Source organism: Dendrobates tinctorius, unplaced genomic scaffold (genome assembly GCF_039654945.1).
Source record: "Dendrobates tinctorius isolate UK_male_01 unplaced genomic scaffold, ASM3965494v1 ptg000019l, whole genome shotgun sequence".
Lineage (NCBI taxonomy): Eukaryota > Metazoa > Chordata > Amphibia > Anura > Dendrobatidae > Dendrobates > Dendrobates tinctorius.
The window spans coordinates 31,275,950-31,294,166 of record NW_027361687.1 but is presented as its reverse complement, the minus strand read 5'-3'; the positions used below and the strand labels follow the sequence as shown (position 1 = coordinate 31,294,166).

At 52.3% G+C, this 18,217-nt stretch overlaps 1 long non-coding RNA gene across 2 annotated transcripts in view; it reads right to left on the bottom strand.

The window, feature by feature from the left end:
- LOC141082832 (uncharacterized) overlaps positions 1-16,905 on the bottom strand; it is a 53,284-nt gene extending 36,379 nt beyond the window's left edge. The window contains exon 1 of one of the 2 annotated variants that reach the window (XR_012230595.1): positions 16,530-16,905. This is a non-coding gene — a long non-coding RNA (uncharacterized lncRNA). Of the gene's footprint in view, positions 1-11,319; positions 11,397-16,529 lie in introns of those variants that run through there. The other variant, XR_012230596.1, reaches the window with a different exon arrangement.
- Positions 16,906-18,217: the final 1,312 nt, after the last annotated feature.

Below are 18,217 nucleotides of genomic sequence, written 5' to 3'. Positions count from 1 at the left end.
CCAGCGAGTGGAATCTCATGGGCAATCCGCAACAACTCAGTTCTGAACTGTAGGGGAACGACTAGCTGTCTTTCCCTCAACCACTCCTTTTGGGAATCTCTGGGTACTGTCTCCCAGTACAACCTTCCTCGTTCTCAGAACACCCTCTCCTTATCAGGCTCGGAGGTGAGCGTCTCGGCAAGGTGTCTCAATTTCTCCAGGCTTGCATCTGAGTGCAGAGCAGCCTGGAACTCCTTGCTGGAGGCTGCCAGAAGTGACGTCAGGGACCCTTCCTTACTGGGACCCTCTGGAACCGGCTCTGGGTTCACCTCTGGTTCAGTCTCTCCTGTAGCAGAAGAGGGTCTGGGCACTCTGACTGCGTGTGACAGCTGCTACGTATACTGTCTCCCTGGGGATTTCTACAGACCCACCAATCGGCGCTGCCATGGGCTCTACCTCCCCATCCACCCCCAACACTTCAGGAGCAGTGCTACTTATGGGCCAGTTACCTTCCTTGGTGGCACTGGCAGCTGCATGGCATTACCTTCCTCATGGTCCCCATGCACTTCCCCATTTCCCTGAGCACCGTTGCTTGCTCCTGCCAGGGGTTCCTCAGCCATCTCACTCTGCAGAGTGACGGGGCTGAGCACTTCGGTACCTGTGGACACATCTACCGTTTCAAAGAAATGGTTAACATGTTCAGTCGGCACAGATACATCATCATCATTCCTAGGAAAAGAATGGTTATCAGATTGCTTTGGTTCATTCACATCAACATCAGCATCATTCCTGGGGAAAGAATGGTGGTTAATTGCATCATTACTGATCAAGGCATTAGCAGGTAACACATTTAGTTTCTCATCATCAACATCATCATCATTACCAGGGTTAACGTTACCCGTATTATCAGGTTGGAGAGGGGTGTCAGGGACGTAGTATGTAACCATCCTCCCCAAGTCAGTCCCCAATAAAACATCAGTGGGCAGGTTTTCAGACACTCCCACTTCCCTCAACCCACTCCCAGCACCCCAATCAAGGAATACCCGGGCCACTGGCAAGGGACAGCGGGTACCCCCGATCCCGGTGACAGTCAGGGTTTCCCCCTCAAACTCTTCAGGGGCCACCAGTCCAGGACGGATGAGGGTTCGTTCAGCCCCGGTGTCCTTGAGGCCTGTAGCAAGACGGGCCCCCACCTGAACAGGTTGAACGTTGTCGTCAATCCTCCCAACCACACCTCCCACCAAAAGAACAGAGGTGTTGGGCCCAGAGGCCTTGGCTGGGGGATTCTACGGCTTTTCCGGACAGGAGGAACGGAAGTGACCACTCCGATTGCAGGTGAAACACAGGCGACTGTCAGTAGTAGGCCTGGTGTTGGCAACAGGGACAGGGCCTCCAGAGGGACGGCTAGCTGGGGCACTGGGGTTGGTTGCAGGCTTACCCCCTCTCCAGCTGGTGGTGACTGGCCTCCGCGTCTCTGGCTTCCGGTTGGCCTCATAGTTGTCGGCGATCTGAGCCGCTTTGTCCGCATTCGGTGGTTCACGGTCCAGGATGAACTGTCGGACCTCAGCTGGACAGAGGTGCAGGAACTGGTCTTTGATCATCAGGTCCCGTAGCTGCTCAAAGGAATCAACGGACAGTCCATGGATCCACTGGTCAAAGTGGGTCCTGAGTCCTTGCACCACATCACTGTAGCTATCATGTGGGCCACGTTGGAGGTGCCGGAACTTCTTTCGGTATACCTCAGTTTGTCAGCCGGTATTTGGCGATCAGGGCCTGCTTGATGGCATCATAGTCATCATCATGCGCTTGCGGAAGAGAAGCAAACGCCTCCACGGCTTTGCCTTTTAGCCCTGGGGTCAAGTACCTGGCCCATTGGTCAGTAGGCAGCTGGTACTGTCTGCAGGCTTTCTCAAAGGCTCGCAGAAACGTGTCCAAGTCCCCGTCCTTTTCCATCACGGGAAAATGCTCTGGCCGGGGTTTAGGAGTCTGGACGCTGCTGGGCTCACTGCTTCGGGTTGTGGGGGCATTTCACCACCGCTGGAGCATCTCCAGCTCATGGTCCCTCTGAGCTTCTGCTTGGCCCTCACATTCGGCTCTCTCAGCCTCAGCTTGGCGCTCACGTTCGGCTCGCTGCTCCGCTCTCTCCCGCTCGGCCCGCTGCTCCACTCTCTCCCGAGCTTGCTGGATCAGCGTCAGACGCCCATCACGGTCTTCGGCAGGGAATTCGTCCAAGGCCGCTTGCAGGTAGGGGTCCAGCGTGCTCTGGTTGAATGTGGGGCCAGCGCTCATGAGTGGAGCCTCTGCTGTAGCCCCATAGTCACTTGGGCCAACTGCTGCGCCCGCTGGGCTCTGGTCTTTTTCCCGTTGCACCAGAGTCACGATCAGTTGGGCTTTGTTTTTGTTTGTGGTGTCGATCCGCCACACCCCGCAGAGGGCAATAAGAGATGCCTTGTTATGCTGCTTATACCACTCTGCTCCCATTGTAGCCATGGTTGCCAAATAAAAAATAGAAAAGAAAAACAGAGAGAAAGGGGGGGGGATACTTGTATGTACTGTGAGAATCATGTGGGAATAGTGGATGAGGGCAGGTATATCTCGCCCAGATTCCTTTCCTATGTGGCCTAGTCTGGTCAGTATCGCACTTGCTTGCTAATGAATAATGGGAGGTGGATATAAAAGGATGCCATGTGGTTGTGTGAGTGTCTCAGCCTGGGAACACAGAGAGCCTGTCTGTGTGAGAGACACACGTGAGTGAAAGCAGTGCCCACTGCAACTGTGGTTTGGCTGGACGGGAGAAGCCCGCCAGTTGGTAGTTAGGTTGGCAATTGTTTAGTTAGTGCCGGACAGGCAAGGATTTGTTTTATTTCCTTTTTGCATTGCTTTCACCTTGAATAAACCTGACCCAATGTCAGTTATACCCGAATCCCAGCTCTGCGCCTGAGTTTCATGCTGAACGCACGTGACCTTTGACCCCAGCAAAGGCGATCCCAGAGTGTTTTATCGCAGTACACAAAAATGTCTCAGAACTAGTAACCACTGAGTCTGTTCTCCAAAACCTATGATGCAGGATTCCCGCAGGAACCGTGTAGGTCTTTAGTGAGAGGAATGATTGCTCAAACCAAATCACTAATGCTCTAGGATTATCCCACTGCTCTGACACCAATATGTGGTGAACAGCCCACCGCTGCCACCAATATGTGACGAACGGGGGTCCCGCTGTCACAATCCCACCACTGACACGGGTGTATCTGCGGACGGAGGGATGCGACACACTGCCGGCACACGGCTATCACCGGCACAGTGGGGACTTATCTTAGTTATCCCACTACTGGCACTATGTGACAAAAAATGCAGCAAGCTATCCTTGCTCTAACAATTTATTGCAGGGGGGTATTTTGGATGCCCCACCACTGCTAACAACCTTCCAAGAACTGCGGGGATTTATGTATATCCCACTTTCTCAGTTCCATTTTAGAACTCGCAGCTCTCCGGCGCCCCCCTTACCCTCAGGTCAGTCAGGGAACTGCACCTAGGATAATTAGTCACCGCACGGGCTGCTTGCTGTGCACGGACAATTAGGCTACCGCAGTAAGGGAATTATCAATGCTGTGGCCGCAGCCCCCCTTTAGCAATATCAGACCCTTCTGTCCTGCCAACTAGCCTAATCAATCGCACACACCACGCTGCCACAATCCACGCTTTTCTTAATTCACAGTTAAATTACGAGGGTCCGTGGCAAACCCCACAAATTAGTAGCGATTATCTAAACAAGGCGTATAGTTCGTTTCTTAAAGCTTGGAGACAAACTGATAATTTTATGATTTATTCCCAAAATGTGGGCAGTGATTATACAGATAAAAGTTGCTATAAAGTTGAGACATAAAATATGTACAGATACAAGTATAAAACAAAAGTGGATGAAAACAGAAAGTACACTCACGGTTGCTTATGAATCTTTAGGCATCCCATGTGGCTGGGGGGGAAGGGGCCAGACGTCCCAAGACATGAGAGTAGGTCTGTTCAGCACCAAAACTCAGCTCCAAACTGACTGAGTTTTGGGAGGGAATCCCTTATCCTTTTGGGTCTGTGACCTCACGGAATGGGTGGTCTGGGAAGGTCCCACCTCCCTCTCTCTAAGCTATGATTTGGCTACAAAACTTATGAGGATCATATCTTAGCGAGGGGAGCCCGCACAAACACATATATGGTATCATGGGTTGTAGCTCATCGAATCGAATGAATCAACACCAACATGCCATAATTACGACATTCCATTTGGGAGCAGCCCATATCTCTGGAGGTCCTAGAACTACGCAAGAGGCACCGTAGCGAAGCCGGGTCCGTGCAGATCACAGAAATATGATTGTTATATCCATGCTGTGTATGGTTTTTGCAATATGACTTGTTTTAATACTTGTCATATTGATCCCAGCACATGTCTAGAGACAAAGAACTTCCTGTCCTGGCATGGCCAAGGAGGGGGGGAGACTTCAAGAGGAAATGCTCGATCTCAGGTTTCAGATGCTGGCAGAGCTGAAAAGGGACTGCTACAAGCTTACAATGTACAATGTAACTCAGAAGGAAAGGGGAGATTCTGGAAGGTTCCAACAGTAAACATCATACTTTGCAGACATTACATTGCAATCCTGTATTATACCCCAGAGATGCACTCACTATTCTGCTGGTGCAGTCACTGTATACATACATTACATTACTGATCCTGAGTTACATCCTGTATAATATACTCCAGAGTTGCACTCACTACTCTGCTGGTGCAGTCACTGTGTACATACATTACATTACTGATCCTGAGTTACATCCTGTATTATATACTCCAGAGCTGCACTCACTATTCTGCTGGTGCAGTCAATGTGTACATACATTACTGATCCTGAGTTACATCCTGTATTATACTCCAGAGCTGCACTCACTATTCTGCTGGTGCAGTCACTGTGTACATACATTACATTACTGATCCTGAGTTACATCCTGTATTATATACTCCAGAGCTGCACTCCTCACTATTCTGCTGGTGGAGTCACTGTGTACATACAGTTGTCGCCAAAAGTATTGACACCCCTGCAATTCTGTCAGATAATACTCAGTTTCTTCCTGAAAATGATTACAAACACAAATTCTTTGGTATTATTATCTTCATTTAATTTGTCTTAAATGAAAAAAACACAAAAGAGAATGAAGCAAAAAGCAAAACATTGATCATTTCACACAAAACTCCAAGAATGGGCCAGACAAAAGTATTGGCACCCTCAGCCTAATACTTGGTTGCACAACCTTTAGCCAAAATAACTGCGACCAACCGCTTCCGGTAACCATAAATGAGTTTCTTACAATGCTCTGCTGGAATTTTAGACCATTCTTCTTTGGTAAACTGCTCCAGGTCCCTGATATTTGAAGGGTGCCTTCTCCAAACTGCCATTCTTAGATCTCTCCACAGGTGTTCTGTGGGATTCAGGTCTGGACTCATTGCTGGCCACCTTAAAAGTCTCCAGTGCTTTCTCTCAAACCATTTTCTAGTGCTTTTTGAAGTGTGTTTTGGGTCATTGTCCTGCTGGAAGACCCAAGACCTCTGAGGGAGACGCAGCTTTCACACACTGGGCCCTACATTATGCTGCAAAATTTGTTGGTAGTCTTCTTACTTCATAATGCCATGCACACGGTCAAGCAGTCCAGTGCCAGAGGCAGCAAAGCAACCCCAAAACATCAGGGAACCTCCGCCATGTTTGACTGTAGGGACCGTGTTCTTTTCTTTGAATGCCTCTTTTTTTCTCCTGTAAACTCTATGTTGAAACCTTTGCCCAAAAAGCTCTACTTTTGTCTCATCTGACCAAAGAACATTCTTCCAAAACGTTTTAGGCTTTTTCAGGTAACTTTTGGCAAACTCCAGCCTGGCTTTTTTATGTCTCTGGGTAAGAAGTGGGGTCTTTCTGGTTCTCCTACCATACAGTCCCTTTTCATTCAGATGCCGATGGATAGTACGGGTTGACACTGTTGTACTCTCGGACTGCAGGGCAGCTTGAATTTGTTTGGATGTTAAGCCCCCGTTACACATAGCGATATCGCTAGCAATATCGCTGTAACGTCACCGATTTTGTGACGTAGCAGCGATATTGCTAGCGATATCACTATGTCTGATACTTACCTCCGACCGGCAACCCCGCTGCTCATCGCTGGTCGCGGGAGAACGTCCTGGATCATTTCTCGTCGGGCGCTTCCTGTGGCGCCGAGGAGCGACGCGTGGACGCGGGCGGGAGGACGTCAGAATTGCCGCGTCTGACAGGTAAGTAACGACCCCCGACCCCTGCTATGTCGCTGGTGAGATCTCCCTGTGTGGCAGCTCACTAGCGACCACTTAGCGATGCACCAGCGATCCATATCGTTGTCGGGATCGCTGGTGCATCGCTAAGTGTAACGGTACCCTTAGTCGAGGTTCTTTATCCAACATCCGCACAATCTTGCGTTGAAATCTCTGGTCAATTTTTCTTTTCCGTCCACATCTAGGGAGGTTAGCCACAGTGCCATGGGCTTTAAACTTCTTGATGACACTGCGCCCGGTAGACACAGGAACATTCAGGTCTTTGGAGATGGACTTGTAGCCTTGAGATTGCTCATGCTTCCTCACAATTTGGTTTCTCAAGTCCTCAGACAGTTCTTTGGTCTTCTTTCTTTTCTCCATGCTCAATGTGGTACACACAAGGACACAGGACAGAGGTTGAGTCAACTTTAATCCATGTCAACTGGCTGCAAGTGTGATTTAGTTATTGCCAACACCTGTTAGGTGCCACAGGTAAGTTACAGGTGCTGTTAATTACACAAATTAGAGAAGCATCACATGATTTTTCGAACAGTGCCAATACTTTTGTCCACCCTCATTTTTATGTTTGGTGTGGAATTATATCCAATTTGGCTTTAGGACAATTCTTTTTGTGCTTTTTCATTTAAGACAAATTAAATGAAGATAATAACAAACAATTTGTGTTTGCAATCATTTTCAGGAAGAAACTGAGTATTATCTGACAGAATTGCAGGGGTGTCAATACTTTTGGCCACAACTGTACATTACTGATCCTGAGTTACATCCTGTATTAAACTTCCAGAGCTGCACTCACTATTCTGCTGGTGCAGTCACTGTGCACATACATTACTGATCCTGAGTTACATCCTGTATTATACCCCAGAGCTGCACTCACTATTCTGCTGGTGCAGTCACTGTGTACATACATTACTGATCCTAAGTTACATTCTGTATTATACCCCAGAGCTGCACTCACTATTCTGCTGGTGCAGTCACTGTGTACATACATTACTGATCCTGAGTTACATCCTGTATTATACCCCAGAGCTGCACTCACTATTCTGCTGGTGCAGTCACTGTGTACATACATTACTGATCCTGAGTTACATCCTGTATCTCTTTTATTATAAAAATATCAAAACATAATACATAAGACAGACAAAAACAACATTCCAGAAATCAAAAACCACGATACATGAACTAAAATAAACCACACCGACATACAAAAACTTGTGCAAATATGCTAGCTTACGACAGTCCGTCTCTGAAGAACATAGTGCAGCGTCTCCAGGCTTTGCAGCCTGAGGGACCCCCAGCAGGAACCTCCTAAAAAAAAAAACAAAAAACAAACAAAAATCCATTCCTTCACATTCAACCCTGTACCCGTTCATTCCTATATACAGGATTTAAAGCAGGAAAGTAAACACTTTTCCTGGCCCACTGCCTTAAACAGAAAAAAAGACAGCCATCTTGGCAGACCCTCAACTACTTCCCCTCAACACAGCAAGAAACCCCCCCCTTTTTTTTTTTTTTTTTTTTTTTTTTATATCTTTTTTTTATTATTTATTTTTTAATTTAATTTTTTTTTCCTCCCTTTCCACCACCCACACCACAGGTCCACAAGTTCGTAGCCTTTTCCACACCTAGGTCCATGAAAGTTTATGGCCTCAGAAAAAAATACAGCACTTCAGGGTCCAAGAAAGTTTATGGCCCGTCTCTACGTTTCCTATATTTCACATGGTCCTTGGTGTAGTTCCCAGGCCATCTTCCTTCTCATCTTCGGCCCTTGATTTCTCAGGGTCCTTTCCAGGGTCCAAACTTCCCCCCTCCCCCCCGCAAGAAACCCCCACCCAACCTGACTGTACCCCTTCCCCCTTTCCTAACTATAATATATACATTTTAAAAGCACCATCCTAACAACATACATACAATACTACATATGCACATACACAAAAAGAACATACTACACTTGTAATGCACCTAAGATACGACCTGCTTATATAACCAGCGATAATATTACCCAAACAATCAGTATTAACCACATTTCCAAAAACCTTGCCACAGGCCCAAGTTTGGTGCCTGCAAGCCCAATATCCATTAAATTTCATGCTTCCAAAACAAAAAGCTAAAGTGACATGCACCAGCCCAACACCAGGAAAGTAGTTCTGGAGGCCCCATCCCTCACTAACACATTCACCCTGTCCCTCAACAACTAAGACTGTCCCTACTTCTGTCCCTAAAGAAACTGTCCCTATCTGTCCATACCTGCCCCTACTCTACCTAACTTATCATAACTAACTCTCTATCTGTCCCTCAGTGCCTGTCCCTACTGCTGTCCCTAACACACCCAGTGAAACTTATGCTATCCCTACCCTCATTCACACGGAGCTAGCTCTCCCTTGAGTGCGTTTTTAAAAGGAGAGGCCTCTCCAAAGCCAAGAGGCCTTCCTCACACCCAACCTTTCGAACTCCAAAGAACGGACCTTCACCAGGTCACCCAAGATGTTTCCTACCACCTCATCCCTTGGGAGGGTTTTTTTCCGCGTCGAAACTAGGCACCGTGCATTCCAAGTGTAGAACCTAACCACTACACTGACTAGGAATAAAGTGCACGGGTCCCGGCCACCCAGGAATCTGAACGCTCCATAGGCCCACTCAGCGTAGGAGAGGGACGCCAGCCGCGGCCAACGTATGGAAGCACCCACCCTGTTGTAAACCTCTGCATTAAAGGGACAATGAAGCAGGAAGTGCTCCATGCTTTCCAGCACGTCGCCACATTCCTCACGGGGACAACCCCGATCATCGGATTTCCTGCACTTCAAGTTATCCTTTACATACAGCCTCCCGTGGAAGCAACGCCAGGTCAAGTCCCAAAACTTCATGGGGATCCGCTTAGAATTTAAAAGCCCCAGCCCGACCTCCAGATCCCGGCCTGGGCAATCCTTAAGGGCCAGGGGCTTCTGGAAATGGGTCAACAGGACCCTCCTGTCAAGGCATTGCCTCGACATGGTCTTGATTTCCCACATTCCCAGACCCCACCGGCGGATCACCTTCAGAACCGGGGTAGCGTAAGCCGGGAGATGCCCATGAGGTGTGCGTAGGTCCTTCACCTGCCCTCCTGTCTCCCATTCCTGGAAGAAAGGCCAAAGCCAACCCTTGCAGGAGACTACCCACGGAGGAGCCCTCTCTAGCCAGAGGTTGGATATGTTAGTCTTAAGAAAGGTGTTTACTAGAAACACCACCGGGTTGACCATACTCAACCCGCCTAATCTCCTCATACGGTATGTAACCTCCCTCTTGATTAGGTTAAGCCTATTCCCCCATAACAATTGGAAGAACAGGCTATAGACCCGTGTCCAGAGAGGTTCCGGCAAGATGCACACACTGCCCAGGTATATCAATAAAGGTAGCAAAAAGCCTTTAGCCAGGGCAACCCTTTCCCTCAAGGTTAAAGACCAACCCTTCCATTGGTCCACCTTTTGGGCGGCGATCTTAAGTCTGCCCTCCCAATTTTGCTGGGGGTAATCCCCGGGGCCAAATTCGATGCCTAGAATTTTGGCGGTGGTCTGGGGCCCTGGAAGGGTGTCCGGGAGATCAAACCTGGGATCTCCCCGTCCCAGCCAGAGACTTTCACACTTATCCCGGTTGATCATGGACCCGGATGCCTCCGAGTAGCGCACTACCTCCGACATGACCCAATCCGCCTCCCCTCTCGAGGACACGAAAAGGGAAACATCATCGGCGTACGCCTCCACCCTCAGAGAGGACCCAGAGCCCGCCTGGTCCATCCCGACTCCCGCCAACGGTCCATGATCTACCCTCCTTAGGAAGGGATCGATCGCGAACGCGTATAAAAGCAGGCTCAGCGGACAGCCCTGACGGACCCCAGAACCCACCTCAAAAGGGCGACCTGACCAACCGTTCACCAGCGGAAAAGTCTCAGCCCCTTGGTACAAGATCTCTAACCATTTTACAAACCTCCCAGGAAGACCATACCTCAAAAGGACGGACCAGAGGTACTCGTGGTTGACCCGGTCAAAGGCCTTCGCTTGATCTAATGACAGCAAGTACCCCTTCCAGTGACCTGCCCTACCCTGCTCCACTGCCTCTCGGACACCGAGCACAGCACTAAAAGTACTGCGGCCTGGAACAGAGCAATGCTGCGCCCCTGAAAGGAGCCGGGGTGCAAACTTCACCAGCCGATTAAACAGCACCTTGGCCAGAACCTTTTGGTCCGTATCGAGAAGCGCTATGGGATGCCAAGTCTCGATATGGGACGGATCCTTACCCTTTGACAGAATAATGAGGGCTGACTTCCTCATTGAGTCGGGAAGAGTGCCCGAGGAGAGACACTCATTAAATACCCCTGTCAAGAGGGGGACCAAGGAGTCCCTAAAAGTCCTATAGAACTCGGATGTTAAGCCATCCGGACCTGGCGATTTCTTGGGCCGAAGCCCATCAATGGCCAGTCTCACTTCCTCTTCCCTGATTTCTTCTGCCAAAACACCAAGAGAGGGATCACCCCCTGGCTCAGGGATGGTTTCAGCCAGGAAAGCCGACATCCTGTCCCGATCCAGATCCTTCTTTTCCAAGAGGTGTGCGTAGAAGGATCTGACCACCTCCAGGATCCCTGATTTGGATCTGTTCAGGGACCCCGTACTGTCGATCAGTCCTGTCACCATCTTACAATTCACTGACATCTTACAGTTTCTGTAAGGGTCGGGGGAGCGGTACTTCCCGAAGTCCCTCTCAAAAACTAAAGATGTGTGTCTATCATACTGACACCTCTTGAGCAAAGATTTCACTCTGGAGATTTCCTCACGGTCACCTCCAGTCGAGACAAGCTGTTCGAGTTTCCTCCCCAGGGCCTGGTACAAGCGGTGCCTGTTCAGACTCCTGAGGCTCGAGAGCTGACGGAAGAACCCCGCCACCCGCTTTTTGAAGATCTCCCACCACTCTGACTTACTACTACAGAGATCCAACAGCGGTACCTGGCTCTGAAGAAAATCCTCGAAGGATTGTCTCACCTCCGCTTCTTCCAGCAGGGACGAATTGAGCTTCCACAGCCCTCTTCCCATCCGATGAGTCTCTGCAACATTCAGAGAAAACAAAATTAGACAGTGATCGGAGAACTCCACCTCAACGGCGGACACAGCAGAAAAGATGGTGTCCTCCTTCAAAAAAAACCTGTCTATTCTAGACCTACTGCTACCCCTATGGTAGGTGAAACCTCCGTGACCTGGGGTGTGCCGGATGTGGACATCCACCAGGCGAGCTTCACTGGCTATTCAACGCGACGCTACCATAAGCCAGGCGATCTCCGGGACCCCCCCGGTCACGGGACCTCGTAATGGTGTTAAAGTCCCCACCGAAGACCACCTGCTGGCTCGTAAAAAGAAAGGACTTGATCCTCAGGAAGAGACATTTGCGGTCCCACTTGGATTGTGGGCCGTAGATGTTGATGAGCCGGAGCTCATGTCCCCTCATGAAGACATCTAGGATCAGGCACCTCCCCATTTCCAACTCAGTAACCCGTCGGCATTCAACAGCTGCAGTCTTAAAAAGGACTGCCACCCCGCTATACGGCTCGGCCGCAAGAGACCAGTATGAGGGCCCGCACCTCCACTCCCTCCGTGCTTTATAGATGGCCCCCATGTCTGTTAGTCTGGTCTCTTGCAAGAGTAAAATTTCTGCCTCAATCCGGGAGAAAAAAAATCAAAGGCCGTGAAGCGAGCCGCATCTGACTTAATGCTGGCGACATTAATGGACGCCAGCGTCAACGGGGCGAGTTCAGCCATCATGGGTGATAGAGTTGGATGGCCAGTTTCTTCCCTGCCCCGCTATCACCTCCACCTGGGGAGGGGTCAGACACCTTCCTTTTCAGGGAAGCTTCCGACGTGTCCATCCCACCCCCCCGGTGTCCTCGCCCCCGGGTTCCAGGTCTGTCCCCCCCTCAGGAGGAACAGTGCCCCCTGAGGGACGGACTCCACCATCCCCTGAAGGACCCTCCGGTGTTGCCCCCGGCCCAGCACCCTCGTCTGGCGGCTCATCATCTGAACCTCCGAGGGCGCTGAACCGGTTGGAGAGTCTAATCAGAGGGGGGGGTCAGCGGGCCCTTCCGTGTGCACCCTGGTGGTCGGGGGCGGGGGAGACTTTGAAGGCTTGTCAGCCTTCTTCCCCCCCCCGTTTTGCGCTTGGCACGCCTGGTTTTGCCACCTGATGCTGTAGGCTGCTCTCTGACATCCTCGTCGACACTTTCATAACGAGAGGTGTCGTTTGAGTCAGCCGCTTTCTCCTCTCTCTCCATCCTCCTGATCTCCTCACTCACCGCTCTCTCTCCCAGGGCCTCAGAGGCTTTGGCCGTGGGCCTGGAGGGAGGAGCAGGCATCACCCCGGTTGCCCGAGGCTCCACCTGTCCCCTACTTCCCTGACGCTTTTCCTGCCTCCGCTGGTACGCGGGGCCCCTTGCAGCATTGCCCTTCCTCACTGGCCCCTCAGCCCTTCCTCCTCTGCCCCCACCTGTCACAGCAGAAGAAGCGCCACCGGGGGTTGCCCCCCCACGGTCTCCCCCCACCGGGCCTGCGGCGGCATTAGAGAAAGAGCGAGGGCAGCGGCTGAGAGGGTGACCTAGGTCACCACACAGGTGGCACCGAATATCCTTACACAAGGCGGCCAGGTGACCTACCCCACCACACAACGCGCACTTCTGCACCTTGCAGTTGGCGCTGAAGTGGGTGGGGTCGCCGCACTTGTGGCAGACCTTCGGTTGCCCCTGGTAGAAGACCAGGATCCTGTCCCTTCCCAGGAACGCCGAGGAAGAGATGTGGGTGACCGTGCCGCCGGAAACCTTCAATTTAACCATAAAGGTCCAGCCCCCCGACCAGATGCCGAATTCGTCCCTGTTCTTTTTTGGGACCTCGGTGACCTCCCCGTAACGGGAAAGCCACGTCATGATGTCCACGCCTGCGAGTGACTCGTTACATGTAACCACGGTCACTGGCTTGACGGAATTTTGGCGAGACACCGCTTGAGCCACGAAGTCTCGCCATCCGGGCTCTTCTCGCACCAGCTCGTAATTCGACCAGAAGAGCTCAAGCCCCTCTGGCCGCACGAAGCTGACGTCAAAGAAGCGGGATGCCGAAGGATGTATCAGGGCAAAGATGTCATTCGCCCCGAAGCCCATCCTATGGAGGAGCTCCACCACCTTGCTCCTAGGTGAGAGGCTTCACTGCCCCCCCACCTAAGACGGACCACATTCTGTAATGATCACGTGTGACTGGACACAGCGCCTCCAGCAGGGCGAATTTATGACACACGTGATCCTGGATACAGCGCCTCCAGCAGGGCGAATTTAAACAATAATGGGACGTGCAGCCGGATACACCGCCTCCAGCTGGCGAATTTAAGAAATACACGTAAAACTGGATACCCCGCCTCCAGCTGGCGAATTTAAAGAATAAGGGTAAACACAGGGAACAATTACAGTGGTGGGCCCTGCGATAGGGAATGGGGGACGTGGAGACCTCCTAAGCTCCCCTGAGCCAGAGTCCCTACACTCCTAACATTCCCTATACAGGCTCCTCGCCTGTCGCCGCACGCGTGCCTCAATACCCTAGCTCACCCTAAACCTAAACCCTCACTAGGGAATAGGTCGGTGCGGAGACTAATCCCACCACTGCACTAGAACACACATAAGGAAAGTCACAAACAGGGGAAACAGAAAACTTAGCTCTCTCTGTGCTAAAGCTCCAGCACAGAGTCCAGCGACCGACTGCAGCCTTCCTCCTGAATAGCTGCCAAGAACTCCCTTCTGTGACTCCTTCCACACCAGGATTCAGATTGAGCTGAGCACTCTCTTCAGCTCCTTCCACCACCAAGGTTGGTTGCAAATGAACAACTATCACCAACAATGATTGCATCCCCTGAGCACACCTTTATAGGGTGTCACACCTGATCCATAATTAAGTGAACATTAACCTAAACCTAAGGTGTGATACCATTCCCCACCACCGGGCAACTTAGAATGAACGACACCACGTGTGATAATTCTAATGGCCACCGGGGGCTATCACGACACACTTTGGAACCAAAGGAAAAATAGTTCACTTAATGCATTTAATACCGCCAGATCCAACACTGGATCATGACACATTCCTTCTTGGCGGCCCCTGCCCGGCTGTGGGGAGAGACCAAACAGTCCCTCCCTCCCTTTGATTTTGGAAGGCGGCAAGGCCGTGTCTCTCTATCCAGAAAGACAAGTCCACTGTCCTCCCCTCTACCACTATCGACCTTTCTCCCCTTTTGAGAGCCTCCAGGAAACGGCGGTGCGAAACGCCGTCCCTGGAGCCCGGAGGCGAGGAGACCCCCCCAGGACCACCCTGACCCCCAGCCGCAGCCCCCGCATAATTGCTTTGAGGTCTCGCGGCCGGAGGGGCAGACGGGCCAGCCCTCCCACCACTACCACCACTTGTGCCAGCACCCTCATTCGTCCTCCCAGTCACTCTCCCATTCACTCTTTTATTATTTACATTCACCCCAGCATTCACTCCAGCACACTCACCCACATTCACAGTAGCACTCACTCCCTCATCCATGTCACTCATATCACCATTCACTTCAGCAAACATCTCCTCAAATATGTCCACTCCGCTTTTGTACTCACTCTCACTCGCACAATTGGTGTTCATAGCAACATTATTTACATTTTTTACATTATTTACATTTCCTGAACCAGTGCAGTTCCTCTCTTTGCCTGCTGGGGGCCCTGAGCTCTCTTGCTGGGAGCTACTCCAGCTCCTGTCCAGGAGCGCCGCTGCCCCTTTAAAAGCCTCAGTGCTGATGACATCATGCACTCTGCCCTGGCTGGGCCTAGGAGCAACAGCAGCTCCTGGTTTCAGCTCCATTTTTTTTCTTTTATTGAGTTTTCCTTGCTCTGGGCAGGGACGGCCACTAGCACCGCTCCCTGCCCTGCACTTTTCTTCACCCCCGCCGCCGGCTTGCCAGGGAGCGCCAGAGTCCCCGCACCCTCAGATGAAGGTAGGTGGGCCGGGGACCCCGACAACTCCCTGCCAGCTTTTGGGGGCAGCACATCATTACTTGGAAGGGTGGGTGGGACAGAGGGCAGTGGGCGCGCCGTGGCCATGCCCCCCGCCGGTCGCAGCCACCCCAGGCAGAGCAGCGGCCCCTTGCGAGGCCACGGCCCCCCTTGGTGACGCGAGAACAGCGGGCGGAGCCGTGACCGCCGAGGCCACGCCCCCCCGCCAGTCACAGCCACCACGGGCAGAGCAGCGACCCCTTGCGAGGCCACGCCCCCCGGGTGACGCAGACGCAGCGGGTGGGAAGACGGCCGAGGAGGACATGCCCCCCCGCACGCCGCAGCCTTTGCAGGCCGGGCAACACTCGGGGAGGCCACGCCCCCTCACGGACCACCGCCGCCACCCTATGCCCACCACTTGAGACAGGCAAGGCCGGCCACTCCCCCTCATCGCCCAGCGGCGGCGGAGCCCCCTGCACGGACCCCTTTTTGGGTCAACGTGCCGAAGACCCAGCTCTCACCACAGGCGCCGACATGGGAGCGACCAGCACTTTGCACCGCCTCAGCTGCTGCTTGATGTTCTGTTCGCCCTTCCTAGGCTTCTGGACCCCCACTAGCGATCCAGACTTAGCGGATCCGTACGTGGGGGGGGGCCAGAAGCCCCAGCACTCGCCGCCGGAGGTGCGGCCCTGGCTGTACCAACTTTACCTGGTGCCAGGCCAGCCCCCCCTGCCACCGAGGGCTGAGCCCGGACACCACCACCAACACCACAACCAGCACCGACCACCATGTCACTGCCCTGGTCTGAACTGTCACCAGATGCGACAGTCAGGTCACAACAGTCATCTCTCTCCCCGCTCCCTCGCTGCGGACCCACCACAGGGCCCGAGCCGGGGTGGGTAGCGGGTTCCACACAGCGGGACAGAGGGGCCCCGGGAAGAGGAGCAAAAACCAGTTGTTCCTCCACGCCAGAGGCCTTACGCCTGTTTCTCCTCTTCCCGGTTGCCATATCCTCCGGGCAGACTTCATACCCAAACAACAGCGTGCCAAACCGTGCTGGGGATTCCGTCTGCTGTACTTGTTTAAGGATAAGGCAGCCCCCCTCAGAACTACTCCCGCTCCCTCCATCCTCCCCCTCGCTTCCGCATTACTGGAGTCCAGCGGGAGGGCCACCTGCTCGGGGGCTATCCCGCTGCATGTTACCTGACTCACGCTGGTGTCCGCCAGGTCTTCAGGTGGAGGTGGCCCGGGTGTGGTGTGGGCGCCATCTTGCTCTTCCTCCTCCTCGCTTTCCTCCACCTGGATGGGGACTCCTGACCCCCCCAGGAGACCCACCGGCCATGGCCCTGAACCGGTCCTCATTCTGCAGCTTCTCCTGGAAGGGGCCGCTGCCGGCCATGATGGTACTTCGCCGGTCCTCCAGGGCCCGAATCTCCCCTTTCAGCTGCTTGACTGTGGCGGCGACCTCTGCTCTCTTTGAGGCAGGGAGCTTGTTTTTACTGATAACCCGGGCTCCCTCCAACTCCCCCCGGAGTCTCCTGAGCTGCTTGCCGGCCTCCTCGTACTCGGAGAGGTGGGCATGGATGCGGGACGCGTAGGTGGTAGCCGGCTCTCCCGCAACCTTGGAGCCCCTGATGTTAAGGGGGGGCCCCGCCTCACCTCTGCCGGCTGCTGCACCTCCGGGGGAAGGGCCCACCACAGCCTTCACTTCAGGGGTCCCGGACCCTGGAGCCTTGCGGCCCCCTGGGGTCCGCTTTTTCCCCATCCTGGGACTGGCTTGCTGTGCCTTGGGCCTCCTGGTGGTGGATGAGGTCCCCCACCCCCAGCTGGCTTGCCGGGGGGTGGGAGCCAGGGGCACAGCCCCGGCGCTCAGTCCCAGGGAGAGTCCTCTTTCCTGGGAAGGGGGCAGATGGAAAGTCCTTGCAGGAAAAAAAACCTCCCTTCCCAGGAGCTTAGCAAAAGCCTAGCCTGCAAAGCTCAGCCCAGACGCTCCTCCTCTTCCTGGGTGTGTACAGAGCTGCACTCAGTATGCTGCTGGTGCAGTCACTGTGTACATACATTACTCATCCTGAGTTACATCCTGTATTATACCCCAGAGCTGCACTCACTATTCTGCTGGTGCAGTCACTGTGTACATACATTACTGATCCTGAGTTACATCCTGTATTATACCCCAGAGCTGCACTCATTTTGCTGGTGCAGTCACTGTGTACCATACATTACTCATCCTGAGTTACATCCTGTATTATACTCCAGAACTGCACTCACAATTCTGCTGGTGCAGTCACTGTGTACATACATTACATTATTGATCCTGAGTTACATCCTGTAGCTCTTTTTATTATAAAAATATCAAAACACAATACATAATACATTAGACAGACAAAAACAACATTCCAGAACTAAAAACCAAGACAAAACCATACAGAAACATACAACGCCTGTGCAAAACTTGCAATGTCCTTTGTTGTCCTCAAACTTTCCAGCTTGGAAGGCCCCCAGCAGGAATTCTCCACCAACACTATACAATTTAAAAATAAAAACCCAGATATAATCCATTCATCCTCATGCATACCCTTTCACGCTTCCCACCCATACCTATATACAAATAACAAAAGAAATACTTCCGGCCCATACTGCCTCAAAAATAACTTTAGCCATTAACTTGGCAAGAAAACCCCCCACCGAGCTTAACACCCCTATCTTTTTTTCCCCCCCCCCCACCTTTTTCCCTCACCACAGGTCCATATACGTCCATGGCCTATCACTCCACAAGGTCCATAAAAGTTCGTGGCCTTATCACATCTACTTGAGGAGCACGAAAGTTTTATGCCCCTCAAGAAAAAAAAACCCTCCACCATTTGCCTCCGATGTGCTCCAGCATGCCTTTT